Source organism: Natator depressus, chromosome 1 (genome assembly GCF_965152275.1).
Source record: "Natator depressus isolate rNatDep1 chromosome 1, rNatDep2.hap1, whole genome shotgun sequence".
Lineage (NCBI taxonomy): Eukaryota > Metazoa > Chordata > Testudines > Cheloniidae > Natator > Natator depressus.
Genome location: NC_134234.1, coordinates 156,658,761 through 156,668,546, shown reverse-complemented (window position 1 = coordinate 156,668,546; position 9,786 = coordinate 156,658,761).

Here is a 9,786-nt window from a genome sequence, read left to right as displayed (position 1 = left end):
GCAAAACTGTAAGTTACAAAAAGACACAAAAACAGGAATATACATTCCATTCAGCACAGCTTATTTTATCAGCCATTTAAACAAAACAGAATCTAACGCATATCTAGCTAGATTACTTACTAAGTTCTAAGATGCCATTCCTTTTCTGTTCCCGGCAAAAGCAGCACATAGACAGAGAGAACTTGTTTCTCTCCCCTCCAGCTTTGAAAGTATCTTGTCTCCTCATTGGTTGTTTTGGTCAGGTGCCAGCGAGGTTATCCAAGTTTCTTAACCCTTTACAGGTGAAAGGGTTTTTCCTCTGGCCAGGAGGGATTTTAAAGGTGTTTACCCTTCCCTTTATATTTATGACAGGTGTCCATGACAGACCAAAGACAGCCAGCGAAGTTGCTCTCAGTACAACTAAAGACACAGCCCAAAGTAGGAAAGGGACTTATGATCGCAAGTCCAGTGGGGCTCTCTTCAGACCTGGTGACTGTGTACCAGTTCGTAGCCACAGACGCCAGAGACGTAATAAAATACAGGAAAATTGGGAGCCAAATACCCACACTGTGGTCACCCACAACGATCCCGAACTGCCAGTGTACGCTATCGAGCCTTAACAAGGAGGTCCTGAGAGAGTAGTACATAGGGACCAGCTAAAGCATTGGACTTTTAGTCTTACCAGGGCTCATAGGAGGCATAGAGCAGCATTTCCAGAGGAGACTAAAACCAATGGGGTAAACCCAAACCCTAACGGGAATGGCCAGATCCCTCAAACTCACCCAGTTTTACCCGAGAACAGGGAAATAGAAAATATGAGTAATGAACCACCAGTTTTAAGAAGGTCCCAGAGGGCTAATAAGGGTGTACTTCCTCTTCGACTTAGAGATGTTTATGTTATTGGTTCTATGAAGTGTTTTAATGAATACTGTTATGTATAGTATGAAGAAATAGATGTGAAATGTTAAATATTCTTTTGATAATTGTTAATGGGTTTTTGATATGATACGATGTGGGTATATGTTGTTACTATGGGGCCTGGATGTACTGGTGTGAATATTGTGGCTGTGGCAGAATTTTAGCAAGGGGGAATGTAAGGGGACTGTTGCCCCGTTACTAACATTCAGTGGGGGTGTTTTGGTTGGCTAGCTCCCAGTACTAAAAAGGGAAGGGTCTATGGGAAACCAGGACCCTGAGACTGATAGTCCCCAGGAACAATGGGGAGAGGCCAATGCTCCTGGTCAGCCTGAATGACAGCGTGGGCAGGCTAATCAGAGTCTGGAGGCCAGGGAGGTCCCGTCCTCTGTGTGAGCTGGATTTGCCTGGGTCAGACAGAGTGGGGCCGAGCTAAGGAGAAAGCAGGGGCCCAAGCTAAGCTGGGGAGCAGAGCTGTGCCAGATCCAGAGGGACCAGAAAAGCAGCCCAGAGAGAGCAGACCCTGTCCTGGGAGCAGAGCTGCATCCCCAAAGCCAGAGGCACAGCCCAGAGAGAGCAGACCCTGTCCTGGGAGCAGAGCTGCATCCCCAAAGCCAGAGGCACAGCCCAGAGAGAGCAGACTTGCCCTGGGAGCAGAGCTGCAGCAACCAGAGCCAGAGGGGCCAGAAAAGCAGCCCAGGGAGCTGGAGGCAGAGCAGGAGCAGTGCAGAGACAGAGTGGTGCAGCTGGGGCTGGAGCAGTCTGGAGCTGGGTGCCGTGAGCAGCTGGGGAAACCGAGGGGGACCCTGGGCAGCAGGCCCAGCACAGGAAGACGCCTCAGCCAAGAGGCTCTGCAGGCCAGGCTTGGATCGTAACCCCGACAGGGCGGGGGTGACACTGGGAAGAAGGGTCCTACCACCTACAGCCTGAGAGCATGTGGCCACCACCAGAGCAAGTGTCCAACCCACAGCATCCCTACAACACAGCCAGGGCCTGAGAAGGCGGCCTGGGACTTACAAGGAACAGATTGTGACCAGCCCTGATGTTCCAGAGACACTGTTTGTGATGTTCCCTGCCACAGGGCGGGGTGATGTGTTTCCTTTAACCTTTCCCATATTTCCTTATTCTTTTTAAAATTAATTGTTTGTGACAGGTTTCCATCGGTCCACTGAGCCCCGAGGGGGCGATGGAGAGCTATGGTCCCACGGGCAGGCCTTAGGCACACCTTTCGGGCGCTGGGGAATTAGCAGAAAAGGTGTGCCGGCCGGAGTCCGCAGCGCACCCCTCAAGCACTGGGGAGCGCCGGCACGAGTCGGCAGCGCGCCCCTCAGGCAGGGGAGCGCCAGCATGAGTCTGTAGCGCTACCCAAGGCAGGTTGGCCGGGGTAGGGGAAAGCAGGCCCACCCGACTCCACTGCCTTCCAGCCCAGGGCCCTGACAGTGGCAGGAGGCGAAGGTCCCACCGCTGGGTCAGCGGGGGGCCATCCGCACCCCGCTGACCAAATACACCCACCACACTGTACAGTTCTGCCCCTGGGCTACTTCCTACCCGGTCGCTCAAGCGGGTCTCTCCGGTCCCTCCAGCTCGTCCGGGTATTCAGCTGCTGGCAGCTCCAGCTCCCTCTCTGTGTCAGGCTCACGCTAGCCCGGGCTACAGCCGGGCCCCTCCAGGTCCTCCGGGTACTCAGCGGCTGGCAGTCCTGGTCGCCACAGGCCTTCCTCCCGGTCCTGGTTCCTCCTGGCCCAGGGCCTCCCCTGGGTCAGCAGCCGGGTCTGGAGGGAGCAGCCAGCAGCCTGTGTCTGTCTCCCTCCCTGGTGCTGCCCTCACTGGGCAAAGGGCCCCACCCTTTGTACTTCCTGTCCCCCCTCCCCTTCCGGGGATTGGCGTAAGCTTGGTCTGACCCCGCCCACTCAGGCTGAGAGGGTGGCTCTTTACCCTCTGGGTCGGAGGGAAGCCACCCTGGCTCCCTACATACTCCACCCCTCAAATCCAGTTCCTGACCTTCGGAGCTGGCATCCCCACCCTCTCTGAGGCGGGATAGGAAATCTGCATTGGTGTTGTCCCGTCCCACCCAATGGTGAATCATGAAGGCATAGGGCTGCAGAGCTAGATACCACCGCATCAGCCTGGCATTATTGTCCTTCATCTTATTAAGCCACTTCAGGGCTGCATGGTCCGTAACCAGTATAAAGGGGGCACCGAGGATGTAATAGCGGAGGGCATCAACCGCCCACTTAACTGCTAGGGCCTCTTTCTCCATGACGGAGTAGTTCCGTTCTCTGGGGAACAGCTTCCGACTGAGGTAAACAATAGGTGGTCGGGGAGGAACACCCTCCTGTGAGAGGTCTGCCTTGAGCCCTACACCTGAGGCATCAGTCTGAACGATGAAGTCATAATGAAAGTCACGGCTGAAGAGTACTGGATCGCTACACAGCCGTTCTTTGATAGTTTGAAAGGCCGTCTCGCACTCATCGGACCAATGCACCCGGCGGGGGCTGTCCTTGGTCAGGAGCTCCATTAGCGGGACTGTAACGCTTGCTAAGTGGGGGACAAACTGCCGGTAATAACCAGCTAAGCCCAAGAATTGGCGCACCTGCCTCTTCGTGGTCGGCGCCGGATATTCCTGGAGTGCTTGGACTTTCCCGATGAGGGGGCGGACCTGTCCCCAGCCCAAGGTGTACCCCAGGTAAGTGGTTTCCTCCCGCCCGATTAGGCATTTTTTTGGATTGGCCGTAAGCCCGGCTGCGCGGAGGTCCCGGAGGACCGCCGCTACTTAGTTAAGATGTTCCTCCCAGTTATTGCCATAGATGACCACATCGTCCATGTAGGCCGCAGCATACTGTGTGTGTGGTTGCAACACCCGGTCCATCAAACGCTGGAAGGTTGCCGGGGCCCCATGGAGGCCGAAAGGCATCCGGGTGAAATGGTACAACCTGAAGGGGTGGCAAACGCTGTCTTCTCCTTGGACCTGGGATCCAAGGGGATCTGCCAGTACCCCTTTGTGAGATCTAACGTGGTGATATAACAGGGCTCCCCGAGCCGGTCGAGGAGCTCATCGACGCGGGGCATTGGATAGGCGTCAAATTTTGAAATGGCATTTACCCTCCGGAAGTCAATGCAAAACCGCCGGTTCCCATCCAGCTTTGGTACGAGGACGACAGGGCTCCGCCACTCTCTCTGGGAGCGCTCAATAACACCCAGATCCAACATCACCTGGACTTCCTCCTCTATGGCCTCCCGCATTCGCCTAGGCAATGGCCGGGTTGTCTCTCGGACCACCACCCCGGGTTCACAGTCTGGATCACATGGTAGGCGAGCATAGTCCGCCTGGGTTTCACAGTGAATGTCTTGGGGAATACCCTTACTAAGCAGAGTGCCTGTTCTTGCTGCTCCACTGTGAGCGTCTCCGCTAGCTGGGGCTCACCATTATCCGACTCCTCTGGTGGTTGGGGCCTCAGGTCCGGTTCGGGGGGGTACGGGGCAACTAGTAGTCCTTCCCGGTCCTGCCAGGGTTTTAAGAGGTTTACATGATAAATCTGTTTTTCCTTACAGCGACCAGGTTGCCGAATTCCATAGGTGACAGGCCCTACCCGGCAGAGGACCTCATACGGACCCTGCCAGTGAACGAAAAGCTTTGATTCGTCCGAGGGGAGCAGGAGTACTCGGTCTCCTGGCACAAATGATCGAGCCTGGTGTCCCGACTGTAGTGCTGCTCCTGGGCTCTTTGGGCTGTGTTTAAGTTCTCCCTCGCAAGCTCACCTGCCCCTGCAGTTGTAAGACGTATTGTAAGAGACCCTGTGTTGCGGACGGGTTGTGTTCCCAAGTCTCCCTCAAGAGGTCCAACACCCCGCGGGGTCGCCGCCCATAGAGGAGCTCGAAGGGGGAGAACTTCGTGGATGCCTGTGGGACTTCTCAAATTGCCAGTAGTAAAGGAGGGAGCAGCTGGTCCCACTGGCGGAGGTCCTGGGTGTGGAAATGCCGCAACATTCCCTTCAGGGTCCGGTTAAACTGTTCGACCAATCCGTCTGGGGATAGTAGACCGAGGTCTGCAATTTCTTAATACCCAATAGGGCACATACCTGACAGAACAGCTTAGAAGTGAAGTTGGTCCCTTGATCAGTGAGTATCTCCTGTGGGAGGCCCTCCCTTGCGAAGATCTTCACGAGCTCTGCAGTGATAGTGCGGGCGGTGATACTTCTTAATGGGACGGCCTCGGGGAAGTGGGCCTCATCATCTGGGAGCCCACGGTAAGCCTTCTGGGCAAGCCCTGTCAGATATGGGGCTAGGAGGGTCGCCCATTGGTCAGGTGCCCAACCGGCCACTGAGGCAACCCGCTTGAAGGTCACCAGATAGGCCTCTGGGTCATCCTCAGGCCCCACCTTGGCCAGACGGATCGGTGGGGCGGGAGGGGTCGGGGCGGCTGCCCTCTCCGGTTGAGCCCCACCATGGCCTGGCCACAGGGTTGCAAGCTGCTGGAAGCATTGGGTTTGTTGTTCATGGTGCTGGGCCCCCAGGGTTTGAAGCAACTGCTGCTGGTGGGCACCCAGCTGCTGTACGAGTTGGTGCTGCTGCTGTTGCTGGCTCTCAGCCAGGAACTTGATAAGCCTTTCCATCTCCATCTTTCAAGTAGGGGGGCTTCAGAGGCCCCCTCGTGCTAACCCCTTTCTGCAGGGATAGGGATTGCCTGCCCACATTCTCCACCACTTGTGACAGGTTTCCATCAGTCCACCGAGCCCCTAAGGGATGATGGAGAGCTATGGTCCCACGGGCAGGCCTAGGCACACTTTTCGGGCGCTGGGGAATTAGCGGAAAAGGTGCGCCGGCACGAGTTGGCAGCGCGCCCCTCAGGCAGGGGAGCACCAGCATAAGTCTGTAGTGCGCCCCTCAGGCACGTTGGCCGGGGTAGGGGAACGCAGGCCCACCCGACTCCATTGCCTTCCAGCCCAGGGCCCTGACAGTGGCGGGAGGCGAAGGTCCCGCCGCTGGGTCAACAGAGAACCATCCGTGCCCCGCTGACCAAATACACCCACCACACTGTGCAGTTCTGCCCCGGGCTACTTCCTACCCGGTCACTCCAGCGGGCCTCTCCGGCCCCTCCAGCTCATCTGGGTATTCAGCTGCTAGCAGCTCCAACTCCCTCTCTGTGTCGGGCTCACGCTAGCCCGGGTTACAGCCTGGCCCCTCCAGGTCCTCCGGGTACTCAGCAGCTGGCAGTCCTGGTCGCCACAGGCCTTCCTCCCGGTCCTGGTTCCTCCTGGCCCAGGGCCTCCCCTGGGTCGGCAGCAGGATCTGGAGGGAGCAGCCAGCAGCCTGTGTCTGTCTGTTGGATCATATTAAAGAAATTCTGTATTAAAATCACAAATGAGTTTGATTCCCCATAGTTTAAATCCCAGGGTATTACTAATTAAGAGGTCTCTTGGTTTTTGGTACTGTTTCTCTCCCTCTATGTGTGAAACTTGCAAGCTGCTAATTGTGTTAGTACATTTCTAAGACAGAGTCTGTTCTCAAAGCAATTCTTTGTAATAACTACTACTCACACAGAGAGAGACTCAAAGCAATACTCTGTAACAACAGAAACAGCACCCAGAGACTCCCCGCCCTTTTGTTGTATTCATCTCGCTTTGTTAACAATTGTGATTAAAATAGAGATAGAGGATGTATGTGGATGGATGCTTGGTGTGGATAATAACTGAATGATCAGGGAGGTGCCAGCCTAAGAATCCAGTGTCCATCTGCTGAAGAAGGCATCAAGTGGAAATAACCAGAGGACCCCCGGAGGGCAGACTGGAATCCACCCAACAGCCTGAAGGATGGGAGAACCAAAGAACAAGATAACATCTAGCAGCACGGAGCCATGTGCTATCTGCTGATTGATTCAGCAACAGCATGATGAAGCAATTCCCATAGACTGGCATAGGAAGAAATTCCTATAAAAATGGACTCTAGAAAGTGAGAGCTTTGGGGGTCTGATTCTGCAAACCAACTTCCAGGAGCATCAGATGTGCATCTGACGAGGCCCTGCTCCCTCCTCATGTCCAGGCCACCTGGCCAGTGGCTTGGCATGAGCAACTCTAAGACTGGTAACTATGATAACAACCTTGCAGAACCTGTGTGTGTGTATGAATGAATGTGTGAATAAATATGAAATTGAATGGAATGTTATAGCTATAACTAACTGCTTACTATGATTCTTTCTGTATTCACAATAAATGTGGTATTTTCCCTTTTCCCCTTTAATAAGATCCTGCTGGTTTTTATTTTATTGGCATAACATGTCTCCCTCCGTGGTGCTGCCCTCACTGGGCAAAGGGCCCTGCCCTTTGTACTTCCTGTCCCCCCCCTCCCGGGGATTGGCGTAAGCTTGGTCTGGCCCCACCCACTCAGGCTGAGAGGGTGGCTTTTTACCCTCTGGTTCGGACGGAAGCCACCCTGGCTCCCTACATTGTTGATTAAATAACTTGTATTTCCTTTAACTTGTATGTAATGGTCAGTGGGTCAGAGAAGTGCCCAGTGCAGAGAGAGTACCCCAGAGTGGGGACACACTAGCCCCTCTCCTAGGTGACCACAGCAGGGTTGAAGGTCGAGCCCCCCAGGAATCCTGGGCTCAGCCTTGTTGGGGTTACGAGGACTCTGCCAGACAGGAGAGTGGAAGGGGAGTCCTCAAGGGAAGGGAGGCCACTGGGTAAAGGAAGTGGGAGCGAGGAATCAGATCCTTTCGCTAGCCCACTTCACCGGGGTAGTGTAGAAGCCAGGAAAGTTCCCCATAATAGCAGGACTATTCCCCCGCTTACATTACCAGTCTTATTCTTCTCCTTCCCCCTTTCTCATCAGTAAATAGCCAGCAGCCCCTCTTGCCTCACAAACTCAGCAGCTCTGGTCTTTGCTCATACTAGCTTTCAGTCTCTAGTCGAGCTAATCTTTCTTGGCGAGCTAGATTCCCCAGAGGGGGGCAAGTAACTTTCTCTTTACCAGCACACTCTTGTTCCTCTTCAGCCAGGCTCAGACTGTCGGCCTCTGTGTTCAAGGATAGACACCAGCGCCCTTCCTGGAGCTTACTGACAGGAGTTTCCAACTGTCTTCCTTCCCCCAGGGTGGGATAAGGTTGCCAATTTTCTAACTGCAGAAAACCAGGTTTCAGAGTAACAGCCGTGTTAGTCTGTATTCGCAAAAAGAAAAGGAGTACTTGTGGCACCTTAGAGACTAACCAATTTATTTGAAAAAAACCAAACACCCTTGTCCTGTCTTCCTACCCTGCCCTGCCACTTCCACAGGTCCTGCCCTGCCCTGCCCTCCCCTGCAGCCCCACCTCTTCCACAGGCCCTGCCCCCGCTCACTCCATCCCCCCTCCCTCCATTGCTCACTCTCCCCCTCGCTCACTTTCACTGCAAGGCCCAAGCAGGCACCAGGAGAAGGCCAGGAGCTGTGACAGTTTGAATGTGGGAGATGGAATATGTGATTCAAATACCCTTCACCTCACCAGGGAGAGATTCTAAACACTGTTGTAAAATCAATTGCCCCCCAAAAGAGTCCCACTCACTCACACTAAGCGAGACTAAAGAGACTATTACAGAAGCTTGATTTTTCTTGCTTTTACTCAACCGTCCTGGTAGGGGATCCAGTAGTGCTGCAGCCACTGACTGACTCCTTCCCTACCTGACAACGAACTGTACAGCAGGAGGGAAAAGTTATGCTGTTCTGTGTTTAATGACTAGTTAAATTGTTTAAATGTAACGTATGCTTTGATAGACAATATATGCAATGTGGACAAATTAATATTATAGGAATCTTAATGTTAACATTTCCTGACCCTTGTTTAGATATATAACCTTAATATTGCATTGATGTTAATTCATTATAGCTCTTTAATGTTAAGGTGAGGTTGCATAAAATGTAATTCGTGCTACAGAAACTGACCTGTCCCTATTTTACCATCCAGCTAACCAATAGGTTTTCTAGTGTTCTTCGTTTCAAGTTTTTTCACCTGTACTGAGTCCCAGATTTGTCCCAAAACAGGTTGAGAGAGAATGTTAGAATGTCACACACAGCGTGACCACCTATCCTTCGTTCGGTGCCCAGTGTTCCACATTACACATCAAATCGATAAATATTGTCTTGTACACGCCAATAACCATGCAAAGGATTGTATGCTGTAATACAATGTGTTATTTGTATACGAGTGTGTGTCACAAATAAAACATTGTGGAGGTGCCCTTAAAAATAAACTCTCTCCTATAATTCCCAAGTTGTCCTTTATTTGAAACATAAAGGGTCTGTATATAGATGTGAGGGAGATTACCAGGGACTAGCTCTTCTGTTTCAGTCCTAGTGAAACCATGTATTCCCTGTTGCCAGACCCCTTTTGTGCTGCCCGTGCTGTTGGCACCATCAGACCGTATGACCCACTTACTTTTTGCAGACTCTGGCAGGCACCCACCGGTGCGAAGTGCCAGGCTTTGTGCACAGCAATATCTGGCTGCTGGCATGGTTCCTGATATGCCCCACTGACTGGGTGGGTTGCTGTGTCCACCTCAATGGCGGAGGCCAGAGTAGCCCCAGTGCACTGCCCCTGGATGCATTGACAGAGACATGCCCAAAACCACATTAACCTCCATGCACCTCCTGCAGGGAGGGACTGGCCTGCGCAGCCACCTAGGCGAGCTGCTGCTGTGTCCCACTTGCTGGGAGGGGGTGTGGGTGGGTGTGTCTACAGAGCAATTACAGCTGGCTGCCCCCTGTCTGGGGTTCACTGTGGGGCTGCGTTTGGACAAGCTGAACCCCAGGCCCCCAAGGTGGGAGGGACTCAGAAAGCCCAATGTCTACACAGTACCGTTACAGCCCCAGTCCACTGAGCCAGGCCAGTAGGGTGTTTAATTGCAGTGTAGACATACCCCT